We start from the raw sequence: 20751 nt of genomic DNA on the forward strand, positions 1-20751 counted from the left end.
CTATCAATCTTCTGAACATATACAATGGTGTGATAGCTTTTAAATATTATTTTGTCTTTAAAAACTAATGTCTCCCTGCCTATACTTATCTATACTCCCTACATATGCCATCTATACTATCTATACTTTTACACCCACTTATATTTTCTTATTGTAGCAAACTAATTCACAGGTTCCTTAAACAAATCTTAGAAAAGTAACCACTGAGGCAAGAATTTAAGAGAACTCTGTGTGCCTTCCTTGCATGTAATGACTTCAAACCATATATAACAAGTGAGAATGTGGCCCTAAAGCCTTTTCATAAGTTTGACGTATTCAAAAGATATCCGTGCAGAAAGCTGTGTTGAATGAACCACATAGCGGATGTTAGATAGTGGTTAACAGTGATGATAGATTCCTGGAACACCCACAAAAAAGCATGAACTCCTGGCACTGGATTATCTCAATCCTCAGCTACTCAACCGCTCCGTGTACTGAGTCTATTAGATTTAGAATTCTCCAAAATTAGCAGCAGACAGTGTAGAATAATTAATTGAACAAGCTAGTAACAAACACAGTAATAATAAAAGCCCTTAACTTTCCCCAGGGCAGAAAATCAATATGTTGGCAAATTTATTTAAACCATTACATGAACTGAGTACGTTGCCTAAAACGTTTCCCGTATCTTGGAATATTTGTTGAAGATTCTAAAGCTTCCCAAAAGTCTAATAAATCCTCTCTTGTCTCCCATCAGAGCGAGAAATGAAAAGATTTCTGACACTGTAGGGCTATATATTTTAAGTCATTTTTCTGTATTTAGAACATTCTGTTTTCAGCTAGACTTTCCTTGCTCAAGACTGTCAGTCATCTTTAGGTCACCTGCCTGCAATAGCAACAGGTTATATCATATGCTGTTGATTAGAGGTCATAACAACAACAAAAAAATTATGATTGTCACGAGTCCAATATCTTCACTCTCTTTCCACTTACCTGGTTGAGAAGCCAATTGCTTTTCTCTGCCTTGCTGTTACTTGGAAGAACAGAAATAATCAGGAGTGAATGAGTTATAAATATGTTGGCCTTTTAGTATTTTACTTCCCAAAACAGAAGAAAGGCTGCAGTTGCCTTGAGCAACAACTGAGAGATTGATCCAGAGCCCTTTGAGGTCAATAAAAGTCCTTATGAGTTCAGAAGACTGTAGAAGTTCATCCAAGTATCCATGTTTCATATTTGCTGTCTCATACTTGGCTGCAGCCTACTGGACGCTTAATGTTGGGAGGAAATTCTGACCAGACATAGGAAACTATACTCAGTGATAGCTGCTGCTGGAAAATTATAAATCACACCTAAGAGCATGGTTGTGACAGCAATAACTGTCATAAGGTCTCAACTACAGCATTAGAGAGAAACATATTTTAGAAGTCTGTTGCACAAAAGCAAAACTGCTGCCATTTTGCAAACCACAAGACAAATTTTACCTCAAAAAGCTGTAAGAATTCATCATATGCCTTGAATTATATGGAGAAACAAAACTATTTGACTAAACTGGTATATCACATACTACACTGTAGTGCTGTGCAAATACAGTAGTTCAGGTCCCAGAAGCTGAACATCACAGGACTTTCTGCCCAAGCAAAGCACTCAGCATGTGGAGGGCTGAACAGCACTGCTGTGTCACTGTGCTGATATGTGCTCTCCAAGTAACTTGGAGTTACGCATTGTACAGCGCTGCCAAATTTGTGTAGAAGTACTACTGAGCACAGACAGACTCCAGAAACATACATGTGCAGTCAGTATTAATATGGAGGATAATAATAAAGTGTAAGCTCACATCAGGCAGCTAAGTCACCTGATTTTCAAAAGCTTTGAAAACCTAATACCTCACAAGACCCCTCTGGTGTCCAACCACTGCAGCAATGAAATCCTTGTCTTTCTTGAGCACTGCAGACTCCAGATGCCATGTATGTAATTTTTCAAAAAGTAATTGCCTATTTGTAGAAAAATTTCTTGCCATAGGTAAATATACTAATGAAGATATTCTACATGCAAGCAACCATTTGAAGTTTTTTACAAACACATAAAAGCACTGCAGTTTGTTGTCATTTTTAAACAGAACTCTTAACTTTGCATTATCTTAGGGAAAAACATAATTTTTTTACTAATATTCTCTGAAGTTCAAATTGAACTTGGGATATTGGAAAAAAATCCAAACTATAGAAAACACAGGTCATATTTTTTCAAAATGAGATTTTTGTTATGTAATCGCTTTCAAATATGTAAACAGAAATTGTCACTATCTGATTATCTATGCACAAAGAAATGATATTTCTTCACTCAGGAATCCAAGCAGAATGTATGCCCTCACAAAAACAAACCTCCCTAGCTTAGCTGGTATTCAAGAGACAGATGTTCACAGTAAAAGAACAACTACAGATGGTCATTTTTCATTTTAAAATTGGAGTTTACATTTGTTTCAATTTTTTTTTTAAATCACTTATTCAAAGAAAAGAAAGCTATTCAAGATTATCAAGTAGATACATACATTCTTTTGCTTGGCAATAAAAAACACCAAACATTTAACAGAGCTGAAGAATCCATATACATATATATGTCTTTTTGTATTAGAACTTTACATTTTTTTATTTGAAAAATAATTTTTACCATGAGTTTCAATTAAGAAAATATCCAAACATGTCTAATCCTTTAGTGAGAAATACTAACTGTGGCTCTTGAATTGAGAGATCTGTGTTGCAAAAACCACTACATGAGCTATTTCCTTGATTGGCACACTTTATTAAAAATTTAAAATAGAATTGAAGTATTTGTCATTAATTAGAGTTATATAAGGTGCTCAACCATGATTATAAATAATGAAGCTAGTCTTCTACTTCCGAATTTTCATATTGTAATTCATTCATAATGCAAAGAAAAGTTTGGGGTTTAGAAAGTTCAGAATTGGCTAGAAATGGAAACTGCTGGTTTTACTGCTGCTTTTGGAAGCTTAAATTTTATGTCTTGAGTTAAAGACATTTAGCTAGGTAACTCACATGGAGATTTTCCTTCTGAAAGACCTATGAAATGTCCAGTGACTATATTGTAAATTTAGCTCTCTAAATGTAAGTCTTCTACATTGCACTTCCCTACCCCCAAAAAAATCAGCCATCTCCACTATTATCTGCTTAGCAAAACTCGCAAAGGAATAAGAGATGGTAGTCCGAGTACTTAAACCTCAGCCACAGTAAAACATATCTATTGTAATTATTTCTAATAGATGCTATGCCTACTATAATTTTTTTCACCCCTTTTAAATTTAGAATAATTGAAAACCCTATGAAACACCTCCACACATTTTTTGCAAAAGTATGTCTCACACAGAATGTACTTGTAGGTAATAAGCATATAAAATACTTTTTCTTTCATCCATAATGATCTGCATTCATCATAACTGAGTAGCTTCTATTTTTCACATTTGACTAAACCCATTGAATGACAATGTTGGATGGAAGAATGAGGTTTCTTGACACCAATAACCCAGAACAAACTGAAAAACCTGCTGGCATAGAAAAGTTCAAAAAGGACAAGTATGCGATCATTCAGGCCTCTGGTATGTGCAGTAATAACCTCAAATTAAGGCTAGAGCCTAGACTATCAACAACATTCAAGCACATCAGACATCCAACAATCCCACACCTTAATAAGGAAAACATGTTTGAAAATGACACAAATGTTCAAACATCAAGAACTGTATTGCCATGAAAAGAGCAGACCTTTATGTTAAAAGGAGACCCTTAACTTTCTAAAACAGAGATAATGATAAAACACAATTGTAAAGGGCCTTTGCTCCAGAAATAACATGGGTGTCTCAGGCTGCAGAACACGAAAGACCACAGCGTATAGTCTGTGGAACAACATAAACTGACCAAGATCACATTTACATACATTTATCAGGTTTCACCTGATCAAATGAATTTATTACTTACATGCATTAATCACAAATGCTTAATCATATTCTAAAGTAGACCTTAACAAACGTAAACTGCATCCTAAAGTTCTTATTTCTTCCTAAATATTGCAATGACAGCCCAGAATAATTAGTCTGCACACAACTGTCCACAGTTTGAAAACAGACCTCTGTAGTATGCAAGATAAACCATCTCACAAGGGGACTCAAGCAAGGTCTTCTCTTAAAAACTTTAGAAAAACCTTCCAGTCATCTGCATATACCTTTAATGAATCCTACTAGACAGTTAATCTAGCCAGCATATGATAGCATCTAGACTGAAGGAAGAGTAACAAATGTTTAGTTATAGTTTTTCTTAGTTGCAACCAAACCCCACTGCATTTACAAGAGATTCAGAACTATGGTATTGTTTTTCAGTGACATCTGAGCTAAACTAGAGGTATAAAAGCCTGATTTAGGATGTAAAGGGATCTGGCAGGCAGATAGAGCTCTCACTGATCTGACAAGAGACATCTTTGAGAGAGATGCTCATTCACCAGCAGGGAAATCCAGAGGCTGTTCGTGTCTCATGCCAAAGTCATCTTCACTGAACCAGGTGTAGAAAAAAAATATCAGCATGAGATTTTTGTCATACAGCTCAGCACATGTGAAAATGAGTTAGTTATCTAAAATTTCTCAGCCTAAAAATATAATGCATTCCTTCCTAGACATCCTAGTTTGTCTAATGTATCCAATAGATATTTGATAATTTTAAACACAGCCTTACTGAACATATATACAGTTCACAGTGGGAAACAGAGTAGCAGTCCTGCAAAGATCTTTCATCAACTAATACCAAGTGAAGCATATGGCAAAATAATGGGTGGGGTGGGGGTGGGGTGATGGTGTGTATGTTACTTTTGGGGGGGGGGCTGGTTCTTTTTGGGGGGATGGGGGTGGGGTGGGGTGTGTCCCCAGTTCTTACATCAGAACAATCCCAAATCTACACAATCACAATTCCTCAGCTTCCACCTTGCATCAGCCAACCTCTATTAAGTCTGAGACATTCAACCACTGGACAACTGATCTCATGATCTGAAGTAGTTACTTCGACTATTAAGGAACTTTTGTATTGCTTCAATGTATAGCTTTCTCAGGAAACAAAACTGCAGCTAGGCTTGAAAATGTATTAAAAAAGAAATCTGCCACAGTTGGAATATGTTTGGAAGACTCAATCAGTTGGTACCCAGCTCAAGAAATTCTGTGGGCACTGCTGTTTGCCACTACAAAAGTCTAGATCATCAAGGATAACTCTACTCCCTGTTGTGGTACCTCAGCTTCTAATGAAGTCAGCCATCTGATCCTACAACATCATTCCTCAAAGTACAGCCTGCTGAATGTGGCATTTCTGGGAACTGCACCAAGATATGACAGCAATCACTGTATGTGTTGTTAGTGCCTGTGGCTAGATTTTGTCATTTGGAATACCTTGAGGCATAGGGTAATGTGGATATCGGGCAATTCTTGTGGTGATTTGCAAAGTCACAGTGAATCTAAATTTACCATGGCAATTACTGTTTGATAAATGATGTAGTCTTAGGAGGAGAGGACACCCTTCCTTCCAAAGGATAGATTATAAAATAATAGAAGTTATAAGGGCATACAAAGTCACCTTATACTTTGAAACAGTGTACAAACAAATACTGGCTCTAGTTTTAGGAATATAGCAAAACATAAGGTAAATTATCTTTTTTTTTCTTCCCCCCCCCCTTTTTTTTTGTTGTCTCAAAAGATCACTGAATAGTTTAAAAATGAAGGTATTCTGAAATGCTGTACCTTTGCCTAAAGCAAGCTAGACAAACAAAAAGACCCTTGGAATTCTCTCTACTCTCCCTTTCTGAAGAAAAGGCAATATTCAGGAGAACATGCTAAGCTATGTCTACATGATCCTAATTTTCATATCTCTGATGTTAAGCTCAAGTGACCTAATAGGAATTTTTGATTCCTGAATGTTGTTAAGGAACGTTTTGCTTTGAGTATGCTAGCACCTCAGCCTTAGTAACGCCAAGGGTCTGCATTTCACGGCTTTGTAAGCTTTCCTCTATAGCAGTAGCTTTCTTTTTCCCTTGATGTCCTCAAACTCTACGTCTTGTGTTGTTATTCTCAAAGTCTTGAAACTGCAAATCCCAACAGTTTTGCTATGGTAAGCACTCATGGAAACAACTCCCTCTACAGTGAGAACGGTCCTTCTTTTGTCCACCATCCCACACCAACTTTCCTCACCTTTTGTTTTGTAGAATTTAGTTCATAATAGAGAAACCCAAAACTTAGCACACGGAAAAATAGATAATAGGTATTTAAATATGTATTAAATATTGACCAATAATAAATGTTAATAACCAACATGCAACACTTGAACCTAAAAATTCCCATAGTCCAATCAGCATTGATAGCATCAAGATTAGAAACAACCAGTGGGATTTTTCACATGGTCTTGAGTATACAGTGTGAAGGGAGAAGCATGGCCAAAAAAAAAAAAGAATCAGCAACCTTGTCATCTTCATTGTTTGTGCTTGCTGCACCAGAGAAAAACCTCGGAGAAAGGTGCTCATCAGGGACTCCCCACCACTGCCACTGCTTTTCCTGACCTGCCACTGGGGAGAGTCTGCCCTTTCCTTTCCTCTCTCTCATTTGGTTACTATTTTTCTGGTATTTTCTGCCCAAAGTAGCATTAAGCATTAGATCACGCTAATACAACTCTGTGTATGTAAGCCTGTCCAAACACCCTTGTGTAAAAATACTTACAAAAATCTAGAATGAAAATTCTTTCCTGTGCCTCTAGGCTGTCAGCCTGGGAAAAAGAAAAGAGCTGAAACCAGTTTACTACTTTCAAAATTGTGGTGGAGAGGCCAGAGTGACTCCTGGCATGACTTTAGTTACACCCAGATCACAGAACCCAGAAGCATTTCCCAGTCAGAGTGCTGGAGCTATATCCTGATTCTGTATTTCAGCAAGACTTGCATCCTCGCCTTCTCCCCTCCTTCCCAAAGTGGCCATCTTGTGCACTTCTGAAGCAGGATTGAGTAGTATTGCAGGTCTGGGATTTTCTCAGACTAGATACCTGAAAACCATTTCCCCTCCTACAGAACATAAGCCAAATCAAAACTAAACAAACAAACCCAAAATCAGAACAAAAGCAAACAAACAAAACAACAACAACAACAACAACAACAACAACAACAAAAACACCTAGAAAGTAATTCCTTTGCTCCTCTCTCCCCCTCAAAAAAAATCTGTTCTCAAAGATATATAAAAGACTTTGGAAAGCATGTAACAGTCTAGACACAGTCTAGATTCTTTATGTTTTTCTAATCTATTCTATTTATTTTTTGTCAAAAATGTTTGGTTTTGCAAACAAAGACAAAATAATGTTCTACAAAAAACTCAGTTCCTCAGCAAAACTTTTTATCAGTCTTCTTTAGAAAACTACTCAGCTGAGATATCTCCTTATATAAAATTCAATGCTTACTTATTCATAGAAAGTATGTACTATAAATAATCAATCCTGGTGCATGTCAGAGCAGAAAAAGGAATTGGTATAAGGTAATAAAGTCAGTTGTAGGGGATTTTTTTCCTCCTCCATTTGATTATTCATCCTCCTGTACATGAAACTTCTGTCTAACCTGAGCCCATACTAGAAGTTAGCATGGATTCAGAATTTAAAACATTTCCACTTGACTTTAAATTCTGATAAAATAAAATCTTCCTGTTTTTTTTTTTTTTAATATATTTTTTGTATATATTGTTTATTTTTATTTTATATTTATTTTGTATTTGCTAAAGGGGGGAAATAAATTTAGAACATAAATTCATCTCTAAAAATCACTCAAGTTCTAAGCCTATTTACACATAGTAAAATGTGTGTCATGTTCAAGAATCACATTTTCACCACCTCCTGTCATTCACCTCTATCCTTGTCTTAACTTTTCAGACTCATAGTGTCAAGAAGGTTAATGCTGTTACATGAATTTGTGATGGACCATTTCACACACATTCACTAGGGCAAACATATATGGCTGGCTGGTAAACAATTTACTCCACAGAGAACAAGTTCTTCTTGGCAGAAAAGAGACCTCTGCCAAATTAATACATTAAATGATGAGAAGTTAGCTGCAAAAAGAGGAGAAAAATCCTGGAACCTCACTATCTGTTTTTAAGCACTAAATTAATATCTCTAGATGCTCAAATATTAGGCACAGTGCCACTGAAGAGCGTGGTATAAAGCAATATAAAAACAGTGCCGATGAGATCTTAGTCATGTTTGTAATCTTTTAAATATACAGCTCACAGCAAGTGAAGAAAAATGGCTCTTAAAAGTGCTGATGTATGCAATATGTCCATTAAGAGAAGCCTCTTTATTAAGGACATGAAAGAAAGGCTAGTACTGTGCATACTCTGAGGAAAAACTGATTTCCTGGCTGCTTTATTTCTCACCAAAGATCTACTATTTTAAAGGACAATATTTTGGGCTGTGCAGAGGTACATCAATTTAAAAAAATAAAAGTGTTCCGAGAAAAGATTTGTAACTATGGAAAATAACTTAGAAGTGAAATAATGGTACAGCAGCCCCTTCAAAGACTCTTTGGCAGCTATTACATTAACATATTTGAGTGATGTTTATGAGTAGGATGAAGATACATGGGAAGATACATTTTACTCTAATCCCTAGCCCCTCCATGTACCAGTGACAGAACCATCAGAACCCACACACTTTGTTAAGCCTGCCTTTATATAATCCCAGGTATATTTCTCCATATTCTGTATGACTTCTCTGCAAGACTAATTTCTCTGAGGAACTGCAGGTTAATAGTAAATTTTGCCATACTAAGGGAAAAAAACCCAAAACAAACAAAACCAACAAACTAAAAAAAACCCCAAAATCACCAAAAAACCCCAATGTATTTGAAATGAAACAGAAAGGATGATTTATTATGATTCTTGGGAAAAATGGGATAAACCCAACCAAACAAATAATCCTAAATAGAAATATATTCAGTGATGATCCACTGGATATGGTTTCCTTTAAAAAGCAATAGTGATATTTTAATAAATGCTTTATTTGGACAAAAAAAATATTTTAAAAGATTATTCAGAAGAAAACAGACTCAATTTCAAAGAGTACAATCTAGGTCCCTATCGAATGATGATGATACTAAGCATCATATTTTTACCTTGATCCATATAGTGAACTTACTTCTAATGTATTGCACCCCCTCAGACTAAACAAAACTGTCATGTCCAAAAGCATCACCTCCTCTTGTAAGTCTGCCTTGACTTGTATCCCACTAATTATAAGCTCCCCAGAATCCAGTATTTGAACTGCCACTCCTCTTACTACTCTATTCTCTATGCTCTAGCATGTCCACTGTCCCTATGTGTCATCACTGCATTCCTATCATTATCTTACATTCTCATATTACTTCTTTAGCGAGCGCCCTGTATTTGTTTTGAGACTACCAAAACTGCAACTGACTTCTTACCACATTGCACTCACTCTTCTCTGTTACTCTTTTTGTATGAAAGTTAATCATCTTAACCTTCTATTTCTTCTTCTGAAACAGGTAATCTGTCTATGACTCATTGCCTGTTTACAGTCTCTGACTAGGATGGGCATCTTGAGGTGATGAAAAGTAAGAGAAGGAAAACACCATGCAAAGGTAGGAATGATGAATAAGAGGAGGAGAGACTGGGTCATTTAAGAAGCATCCTCATCTTGCACAGAAGAACAGGTAAGAACTGGAATATGGAATCTCCTCAGACGCAATTATGTGCAGCGCTTAGCTTTCATGTATTCTGAGGGAGAAGTGGTGCCACAAATGCTATCATTGCTGTTAAGAAACCCATGAATTTTCTTCAAAAATGGAACTGGACCGTTTCTCCATCATCCTTATTGATGCCTTTGGCTCCAGTCAGTATCTTCACCAACTTAATGTATTCTGGTTGCTTTTGAATAAACCAGCTCTAACTGCTTTCAGAAAGCAGTGAAATACCAAGCCTAACCAAATGGCCACCCTCCAGGGGCCACAGAAAGATGATTCTGCAAAGCGTTATGGTCCAGTGTTCATTTACTCATATACAAAATGAAAGATTTATTTAGCTTCCAATTCTTATCTAGCTAATAACTAACAGAATTCAACACACTACCACTATTACAATCACTCCCATCTCCTGTCCTTTCTACAGCTTTGCTAATATAACTTCTACATTACTAATATAATTTCTATTTCCAGAACAAGAAATACTTCACAAAAAGGCACTCAAATTAAGCATAACAGAACTGCTAATGCAAATCACCAAAGAGATAATGGGGTTTTTGCTTTAGCTATTGAAGCCATCATCATCATATTGACTAGTATTACACCTTTAAATAAGTCACAAATGGAAGAAAGCACTTCACAGGATCTGGGATGCTAAGACAAATTACGTTACAGGAAAAGAAAAAAAGAGAGACAAACAGAAAAAGAAAAACAACAACCAACTCGCAGGAAAGGCAGAATTAAAGAAAATGAAAGATCCTAACTACATGTTTTAATTTCACTTTTCTGAAACCAAAACTCTTAGACAAGACAGATTTGGGCAGGAGGACACTTCACTGTAACATCTTATGTTCAAAGCAAACAGGGCAAGGAAAATACAGACTGGCAATTCTGAGGAGAAATATATATTTAATACACTGTAGTGCAAATGAGGATGGGCCAGCTAGCTATTCTAGAGGGGAACTACATTTGCTTGTGCTTGCGTGCTACTCCATGACCCTATCAACTCAATGCAAGATAACGGTACATGCTAACTGCACCATTAACCCACTGCATTTCAGTAATATCTCACCTCTGTACCAGATCAGGGCAGACAAATCAATATTGCATGCCTTTCACAGTCCAGTAGTATAAAAGTCTTACTGGTCCTTCTAATTTACTCTGTTCTTTAAATATTTCTGCCAGCTGACCTGCATTATCAAATTCCTAAGGCACTGTATCTGAAACATATGTAAAGATGACATCAAAGCAATATACACACTAAGCATTTACCTTCAAAAACCATAATCCACAGTTCAGCTACAAGATCTTAAGACATAAAAAAAGTCAGATTAAACGAAGTCATGTATTCTCTTAATAACTATTAACCTGTTTAGATTGAAGCAGTAAGTCCACCTATCCTGTACTATAATTTGTGCACCTACACTAACACAAAGTATTATCACAATGAGCATGAAATTAATATGCTGGCTCTTCCCTAAGGAGATCTCCTTCAGCTCCGTGATTAATTTCCAGTTATGCCAACTGCTGTTATTTAATCTGTCAAAACCAGTGGATCTACATCATCTGTCCCGCAATTCACCACCTGCACATTGGAAACTAGACACACTGAACATTTCTAATGCAGGCAGCAGACCTACTGCTGGCTGTGTTAATACAAATTCACAGCCTCGGGCACCACAGCTCATCTGTCCAGCTGTGCATAATTTGCAGGAAGTTCTACTTCCCTTTACGCCATTGTGTACTGAGAACTTATCTTTGCTTTCATGTAGATAATATAAAATGCAGTAGGCAGGCATTATAATAATTGTATTAGTGACAGAGATACATTTGGCTTGGGAGACTTCAGCCAACAAATCAGTGACTATGTACCTGACTGAGAAGCAACACTGATTGATGAAGGTTGTCCTGAACTACTGCACTGAACCATCTGCTCTAAAGTTTGGGTGAAGGGTACATCACATACAGCGATAACTCACTAGCTTCTTCCTCTGGTTGTTGCTAGAATCTTTTTTTATTTGCCTGACATATCCCATGAAATCCAGATACAGTCCTATTACTTTACAAACTTCAGAGAGAGTTTTGGTAATGGCAGCTGTACCAAAGATTCACACTGGTTTCACCTCTTCTTTCATAATTCCGCTGGAATCCAGGAGAGAATTTTTGCCCTTTTTTGTCACAATCATCTATAAAATAATACTGAAATCTCTCATCCCAAACTAGGACAACCGAACATTCAGGGAGATAACATAGTAGTACTACAGAGCTAGTTTGGAGGTAAGGCAAAAACTGTCTCTTCAGCACAACCACAGCTAACAAGATGGCTGGATGGAAAGGTGTACAAACTGTGTGTACTCCACCAGTCTGGTTACTAACATGCACCCAGCTTCTGTTGAAAAACAAATCCAAGAAACTTCAGGAAGAAATCAAGAGATTTCTATACAACCATTTGTCTTTATAAACAGTCACCAACAGAACGTGAATTGAGACAGTATATGCTCCTATATATTCAAGGATACTTTTCTAGTACACATAAACATCCACACCTATAACAAGCTCTTCAAGGAAGGGATGGAGATGCATCATTTTTCAGAACCTACTGCTTCCTTTTTTACTTTTCCAACAAAGGTTTGAAGACAATTTCCTTAGCAGAACTTAACATGAAGTTGGGAGAAAACTTCTAAGCTGTATGATGTTGCCAGTTCTATGCAAATATCCCATATAATTCTATCCAAACAGTACTTACTCATAGGACCTGACCAAAAGCCTTTGGAAATTCAGAGAATTTTTGTACCGAATCCAACAAGAACTGATCCCATGACACTAAGCTGTCAATGGTCTGTTAATGCCAGTCCTGTTACACAAGTCTTTTAATATTAATGGTTTATGCTACATCCAATAAGAAAATGAGTAAAAATTTCTTGTATGTTAGGCAGCACACAGCCATAACTTACATGGTCCCATATGAAAAATACACTAATTTTGTTTATTTGAAAAGACAGATCTGAAAATCATACACAGAAGGTCAGAAAAGGTTGAATCATATCTCAGAGCACAAATATATTCCCTATATCATTTTCAGATCATTTGTTCTGTATATGCCCAAGTGTTTGAAAGAGATATTTAATGGATAAATGATATAGACTGGTGGACTAAAATAAGTAAAGTAATAGAAAGGAAGAAAAGTTTTAATTTTTAGATATATAATTATACTATTGATAAATGCTGACTAATTTCCTGCTCTTTTTAATGGCAGAATTCTGTAGTGTCTGCAAACAACTTTAACAAAATCAAAACTGACTGGTACATCTAGCTTAAGATTTATGAAAACCTTAAAAATTAAGTCTAAAATTAGGACCATAAAAGTCAATCTGTACGGAAGATATAGAAATAAACACCAAGAATTTGGTTCCATTCCAAATTTTTTATTTCAAAATGAGGCTTTGCCCTTGATTTATTACATTTGGATGGATAGGAAGTAAGGCTTGTGCATCTCAAAAGTCAAAAGTATCACAAATAAAGTAATATTTGTTTGTTGGAATATAAAAAATAGGTATTTGGAGCTGGTTACTGCATTCTGTTTTGGAATAAAACGACCCACCAAACAGAAGAGTTACTGAAGTTCGTCCACTTACTTTCCACCAGATTTCAAAAGCATAAAAGAAATCCTGTTACAGAAAATGTAACTCTTTGAGCCCTGTCCATAGTACTTCTAAACAGGTTTTCTGAAAGAGGACTTGTTGCCATTAAACTGACTATTTTTTCACTAAGGGTCCAAACTGACTTTAAAACATAGAGAAGCTTGACCATCAACCTAGAGATGTCTGGAAACAGTATCACAGGATCACCACATGATGGCTCTGATCAGCATGGCCAGCCAGCCCTACTCAGAAGGAGAATTAACTTGACAGCCACGCCACAAAGCACAGTCTCAAGAGTTTGAAAATCTGTTTCTTCTTGGTCTGTACTGGGCCTGTAACTTACCTAGACACTACAGCAATAGGTGTTTTCAAAATAATCAAGCAGTTAGAGCACTTCAAGCAAGACTTCGGGACAGAAATCCTATTCATGATTGTCCTCTTCCATTCCTGGCTGTGCTAGACCTCTCTCCTAAATGTCAGTAACTGCCTCCACTTGGAGGACAAAGGAAAGGTCTTACCTCTAGACTCATTTGCACTGAGCAGCAGCAGGCTATATATTTTTGTCTACTGCATTCAATAGATGCAAATCTGAAAGATGCTGTTAGATGGAAGTTTGCTACTATCAAATCATGCCACTACTATCTCATCTATTTGTCTATTATGGTGAAATACCAAACTGGTTTTAGTCTCAATGAGTTGTGTAACTAAATCTCAAAATTACCTTTTTATTTATTTAAAAATAAATTAATATACAAGTAAATAAAAATCAGCTAATTCATTCTGTATATGAAATCATAACATCCACTGCAGAATTAGCTGTAATTGACTGCTGGCTACTCTAGGAAGAAAACCAAACATTTTATTCTACAAATCTCTTATAGTTACATTATTATTAAAATACCACATTCCGTCTAATACAAAACTCAGTCTGTGCAATATTTTAAAATAGTCCCTCTATAAGCAATGAAAAAGAATAATTTTAAAGGAAGTTATTTGAATAATTACATTTATGACGGCTATGTACTCCTCCAGTTTTCAAAGTGAATTGAATCAGTCCACTGTGATAGTATCAAATATTTTTTCTAGTAAGAGTGCCATTCATTTTTGAAGCTTACCTCTCTTGAAAGGCTCAGCCTCCCCTCAAGTTGCAAATCTCACTGAGCACATAAATAACAGAGGAAAGACAAGCACGGAAAATCCTAACTCTCTACTGAAGCTAGTCAGTGGCATACACGTACCGAAATATGTCCTATGACACTGAGTGGTGTGTGGGCTCAGCACAGAAGACAGCCGAAAGAAAGAATCATACATTGTGACATCAGTGACTACAATTTATTTTTAGATTATTACAGTACAAATCTGAGCATTCGTAGCTAGGAATCGTTCCAGCATGTGGTCATGCATTCAGTTTGAATTAGCTATGACACTGGTAAAGCCCACTGCAGATCTCACAGGAAAAGCCAGTGTTCTACAAGGGCTGCTTCTATTCAGATCCTTACGCGAGCTACGCATGCAGGCCATAAAGTAACCCTGTTTCATATACAGCTTATTCATCCCATTAGTTTACATGAGTTAAAGAGGGATGAATTTGCTTGTAACATCTTCAGAAAAAAATTCCTACCTTTTAAATTAAACTGCTGCAAACTGTCTATAAATAATATTTTTCAATTTTCTCTTCTCTATCTTTAGATCTATTTTTAAGTTGTGAAAAGTCGATTAGCATTATGTCCTATCTCATTGGAAATAATCTTCCAAGAGTATTGTTAATAAAACTTGGTTTTCCTCCACTAGACAGCAATGTGGTTTTTTTTAATTCGGTCGGGGGTTTTTTATTGATGCTTTTTTTCTCTTTTTTCTTTCAAATCCAATCTGAAGACTACTAAAACAAACACAATGGGAAGTTGAGAACTATTAAAAGGTGACAGAGTTGAGTACATAACCTTGTCAGGTGTGAGGATCGAAATGGCTCACAGCATAAATGCTTTACAAACATTGCCTGGGAGCATGAGTTGAACAGTGACAGAGGATAGCTGCAGTTGGACATGAGAGACTTATATTGATTTGTGCAGCTCATGTTTGTTTTGGTTTTAATAGATTTAAAAAAAAAAATTAAAGACTCATATCCTTGTAATTCAGTGCACATAACTAACCAATCTTATTCATGCAGAAGAGATCTTGAATCTCCATGACAAGTCTTCAAGTGACAGAATGACTAAATTATATGCTGGTTATATAGTATGATGCTTATTCCTGTCCTAACCAGGTGGAGCTGTTCTTTACACTATGTGATTCAGCCATCAAATAGCAGCATGCGTGTTTGAAAGGCCAAGAGGAGGCTGTATTGAGAACCTGTCAAAAACAAATGTGCAAACCTCTATGCAGCAGTCAGTAAATGTTCCTTGAATCACTCTTTTCTTAAGAAAAAGCAAAACAAGTCCTTTTTTCTATATGATATCTTTAATACAGAGCGTCAGTTAAACAGTTTTTCTTTCTGCCTCTTGCCTTCATCTCTACATGACAGGTCTTCAGCTGAAGGATGCCTATTAAGATTGACATTTTTATCAAATGTAAAAATTGTCAGGTGAATGATCTGCCCAAGAACATAGGATCAGCTACAAAGATAAAATATTTGTAAGAAGAAAAAAAATATATAGGCTAGCATGGCATCTCCACTAAAACCCACTGGTTTTTTCACTTGTCCTGATATAATCCAGTTGGACTGTTTCATTCATGCTCTTGAGACTTGATTTTGTTTGCTTGCATTGTGATGCCTTTAAAAGAAATGAGAAATCACTGACCTCTGCACTTTCCTGATCAAGAAAAAACATTGGGAATTTTTGAATTTACAGTCTACATGTTTGTGATACTTCACTGCATTTTAAAACAATTCTAGGGAGAAATGCAGAATGAAGAAAATACATTTTCTTGTGTTCATAAATGCTTTCCAGTAGACACCAAACTTAAAGGCTGTTAAATTAAGTGGGGGCGAAAAAAAAGAAAAAAAGAGATTTAAAGTAGTCTTGAATTAAATCCTCTTGAGGACCAAGGCATTTTGGATGCCAAACTACATTTCAGTTTTAGTATCTGGTACAACTTAATAAGTTGTACTTGCACACAGCATACCAACAATAATTGCATCTATATGATATACAGGCATATCAATAGGGAAAAGAGAGAGCAGTAACAGCTGTATTTATACACAAAGGGATAGTAATTTCAAGATGATAAAAATGAGTAGGTAAAAATTAATTTGATTTTATATTATTCTTAGGAAAACACATGCCATCATAGATCTTTTTGTTCTGAGTTACCAGAAACTGCATGACATGCTTTCATATTGCCAGTCTCTAATGATTCATTGGGATATGATTCATAAGACAATGCATGCAACCTCTACTCAGTAGTATAAGCAAATAATATTTGAAATGTCCTGCCTTAATGCGTATTTATGTGGGTGCAATGTATATAGAAGCTTACATAGGTGATATTAATAGAATATCAAATACCTATTTTGTAAGTAAAATGAAAATAAAATGCTTGGTTCATTTGACATACGAAATAGCTCACTGTAACAAAGCAAAGTTGTGTACTTATCTAGGAATTAAAGTTAGTGGAAATAACTTATTTTCTTAGAGTGACAGAAAATAGTTTAATTATTTAGTGCTAACAGAGGATTTTAAAATCTAATAATTAATAAACTTATTTTTTGTCCCATGGGATGTGGACTATTACCCTTCAGTTTACGAGATATCTAAATTAGCAGTTATGTTTTAGGAGGAGAAAAATATCAGAGATTTCAGTTTTGGTGTAATGGCTTGTAAATTCATCCAATTATGTTTTGCTTTCTGATCACCTGCTTCTAAACATATGCATATAAGCCCTTAACATTATCAATTATTTAGAAATAAAAACCAGTCTGGAGTTTTACAGGCGTTTGCTTTCAACACCGATCAAATATGGCTAAAAAGCCCTTTTTTCTTTTCTCTCTCTTTTTTTTTTTTTTTTTTTCTCCTGGTGGTTTGTTTTTAACTGCAAAACAGCTAAACTTGCATATGCCTTCCTGCCACCCTTGTGACAAGCAGCACCTCCACAAAGCCGACAGATGCCAAAAGCTGCACACAGGCACCTTGCACCACCGTTTCAATGGCTCTCATCCCCCCCTGCTCGCTGCATCACCGAGGCCACCACCGGCAGCCCCACCGGCCCAGCCACGCGCTCAGGTGCTCCCCCGCATCGCACCCTGCCTCCGGCGGGGCTCTGCGCCCCTACCTCCAATGCCGCAAGTCTTCCCACCTCCCCGCTCTCACCCGCACCCCAACCCGGACACCCACGTCAGCTCCCCTTGGAGCCCCGCTCTGGCCCGCCGGATCCCGCAGCTCCTTGCCGGCGGAGCCCCGCACGGCCGGCGGGCGCGGGACGGCCCCGCGGCGGGGCGCGCGGCGCTGCGGCGCGGCTGGGAGGGCCCGCACCGCCACCTGGCGGCCGCGCCCCGCCACTGCCCGCCCGCGCCCCCCGCGAACTTCGCTCCCCCCGCGCCGGGCGCCTAAACCGGCCAAGTTTCCCGGCCGCGCCGCCATCTATTCTTAGCCCCGCTCAAGGCACGACGGCGGGACGCCCGCCCCGACGCGCTCCCCCTCCCCCGAACCCCTCCGCAGCGGCTGCGCGGGGGCGCGCCCTGTCCGCCCCGACCCTGTGCGCCCGCGGAACCGTGTGTGGGGGCGGGCGGGCTGAACGGCGGCTGCCGGCGCCCCCGCTCCCCCCCCCCCCCCCCCCGTCTGACGAGCGTCCATCACGGCCGCTGCAGCGGGGCCGGCCCCGCTCCCCGGGGCAGCCGGGGGCTGGCAGCGGCCTTTCCGCCCGGGAAAGGGGCAAAGCCACGGAGGCGCCTTACGCCGCCCGCCCCCGCCGCGGCTTTGCAGAGAAGCCGATTTACTGTCGACCTGGGAGGGGGGGCGGGGGACGGTGGCGCTGCGTGTCTTGTCTTTTTTTCCTTTCTTTTCTTACCCCCCCACCGCCACCGCTCCGCGCACGCTGGCTCTCCCCAGTGCCAGTCCCCGCTCCATCACGTGCGGAAACCCATGCCCATCACAAAAGCAGGCATTTTACCCGAGCCCAGAAAGGAAAGAAAGAAAGGAAAATAAGAAAAAAGAAGAGGGTTGGGAAAAAGGAGGGGGGGGAGGGGGGAAAAGAAGGAAACCCCACCACGGAATAGCTAAAACCAAAGCGGGTGAACCGCTTAATTCAAGAAGAGCCAAGATTTCCTCTGAACAGCCGCCTCCCTTGTTCTGCCCCCAGCCCCCGTCCCCTTTGGCTTTTCTGTGGTTGTGGTGGTGGCGAGGGAAGCGGTTAACCAAAAACCTTCGTGTTGGGTTTGTGTTTCCCTGAAAACCACAGGCGCACACAGAGCATGAGGTACCGCTCCTGCCCCTCTCCGCGCTTGCAGAAAACTGTAGCTTCGCTCTTTCTCTGCCTGTACTGCAGATATTTTTCCCTCCTCTCCTCCACACTCTTCTGTTTATTTGGCTGTAAGGCAGAGCTACTTTGTAAACATCTCACACAGAGCCCCAGAGCCTTTCCAAATAGCTGATTGCAGCAAAATGCCTCCAAACAAATTATGGTGCAAGAGGGATATCGGGGACGAGACCGAAGCGGATAAAAAAATAAACAAATTTGCATATATATGCATATGTGACAAGGAGATCGCGTATGATGGTGGAGATGGCAGAAAGAAAGTATCGCTTTATCATGATGGGAAAAGTAAAAGCACAGACGACTGCAGCAAACTGCTCGCCCTTTGCCACAGTACCAACTGCAACACCTCTCCCTTTCTCCCCCACCCTCGCCGGGAAAAAAAAAAAAAAGGGGGGGGGGGGGAAGCAAGAGAAAAAAATGAAAATGAACACTCAAACGGCAAATCCAGTACTCCTACCTTAACACTGGAATAGCTGCAGAGGCATTGGGGTCTTTTTTTACACAGCCAGATTCTTTCAGGAAATCCTCTCGGGCTATCATGCAGCCGGGATTATTCACACACGGTTCCTGCTCTCCTTTTTGGAATCCAACGCGATTCGCTTCTCCAAAGGAATGCAAAGACCACGAAGGGGGAGGGGGGGGGGGGCGATCAAAAATAACAACAAGAAAGACAACAATACTGGATTTGAAGGAAACTCGTGTTCTCGGTTGTAAGCGAGCTACATTCAAACAGAAAATTCATTGCAATCGGTGCGAGAGGGAGAGTTGGGTCTGCGAGTAGGAGCTGTGATTGCCTATGCAGAGAGCCCGAGCCGGGGAGAGACTGATCTGCAAGGCAAGGCGAGCTGGGAGAGAGAGGGAGAGGGGGGGAAGCGAGCTCGAGAGAGGGGGGAGAGAGGTCCAGGCTGTACCAGGCGCTCTCCTCCTGCTATTGGACCAAACTGAATGAAATTTACAAAGCCGGCAGCCAATCGCTCTCCGCAGTCGGCCCCATCACTACAGAAACCGTATCTCCATCCACAGCCTCTTGCGAGGAGCGGCGCATCCCGGCGCGCGGCGGCGGCGGGGCCCGGCCGGGGCCTGGGGGGCCGAACAGGTGGGCATGGCGCGCGGGGAGCGGCCGCGCCCCGGCCCCGGCCCCGGCCCCGGCCCCGGCCCGTGCGTGCGGCGGGGGAGCCGCGCCGTTCGGACAGCCGGTGTCCCCGCTCCGTGCACGTACGGCAAGTGCAGTCTTTGTTAACCCTTTGAAGCCGCAGTTCCTACAGTGCCAGCCTGTTGTTACCATATTCGCCCATATGCATTTACATGGAGCTAACAGTATAACTGCATACCAGCCACTGAGGCATTTTGTTCTTGTTCCCCTTTCTCCCATACAAAAATAGCAAAGCAGACATTTGCCCAGTGCCCAATGGTTTTAAACATATTTTTTTTCCCATAAGCAGACCAGTTATTTAATGTCCATGTTTTAGTTAGCTATCCGCTCTTGTGAAGGTCAAGCGTAAGGGCTGAAAAGGGGGCTCTGTGGTTATTGCCAAGTATTAGAACACAGAGTCTCTGGTTCACTTCCTGTGTATAATTTCAGACTGAGGGTGCTGTAGCAAATAACATGCTCAGATCTCCAGCAGATATGTCCTGTTTCACTCCACAGCAAGTTCCTTCGATCATTTTCATAACAGCACTTAACATTACCCAGAGCACGAGACCTCACAGTGACACCAGGTAAGGATTGACCAAGTTATCTGAGAACAAAGCACAGAAAAAATAAAGGGGTCTTGAAGGTCTTTTCATAATTTGAAAGAAAAACCATATTCATGCCTCGTTAAGACTTAATGCCACAACACTTAGACTTGATAAGCTGAGTCTTTGACATTTTCAGATGTTGAAAAAAAAAATAATCAGCAGC

The 20751-nt window shown here is 39.4% G+C and overlaps 1 protein-coding gene across 2 annotated transcripts in view; it reads right to left on the bottom strand.

The window, feature by feature from the left end:
• NLGN4X (neuroligin 4 X-linked) overlaps positions 1-19705 on the bottom strand; it is a 187360-nt gene extending 167655 nt beyond the window's left edge. For both annotated transcript variants that reach the window (XR_003555832.2, XM_027791182.2), the window contains exon 1: positions 19306-19705. The gene's annotated coding sequence lies outside the window, so the exon portion shown is untranslated. The remainder of the gene's footprint in view (positions 1-19305) is intronic.
• Positions 19706-20751: the final 1046 nt, after the last annotated feature.

The sequence above is a fragment of the Falco peregrinus genome, chromosome 4 (genome assembly GCF_023634155.1).
Source record: "Falco peregrinus isolate bFalPer1 chromosome 4, bFalPer1.pri, whole genome shotgun sequence".
NCBI classification, from domain to species: Eukaryota; Metazoa; Chordata; class Aves; order Falconiformes; family Falconidae; genus Falco; species Falco peregrinus.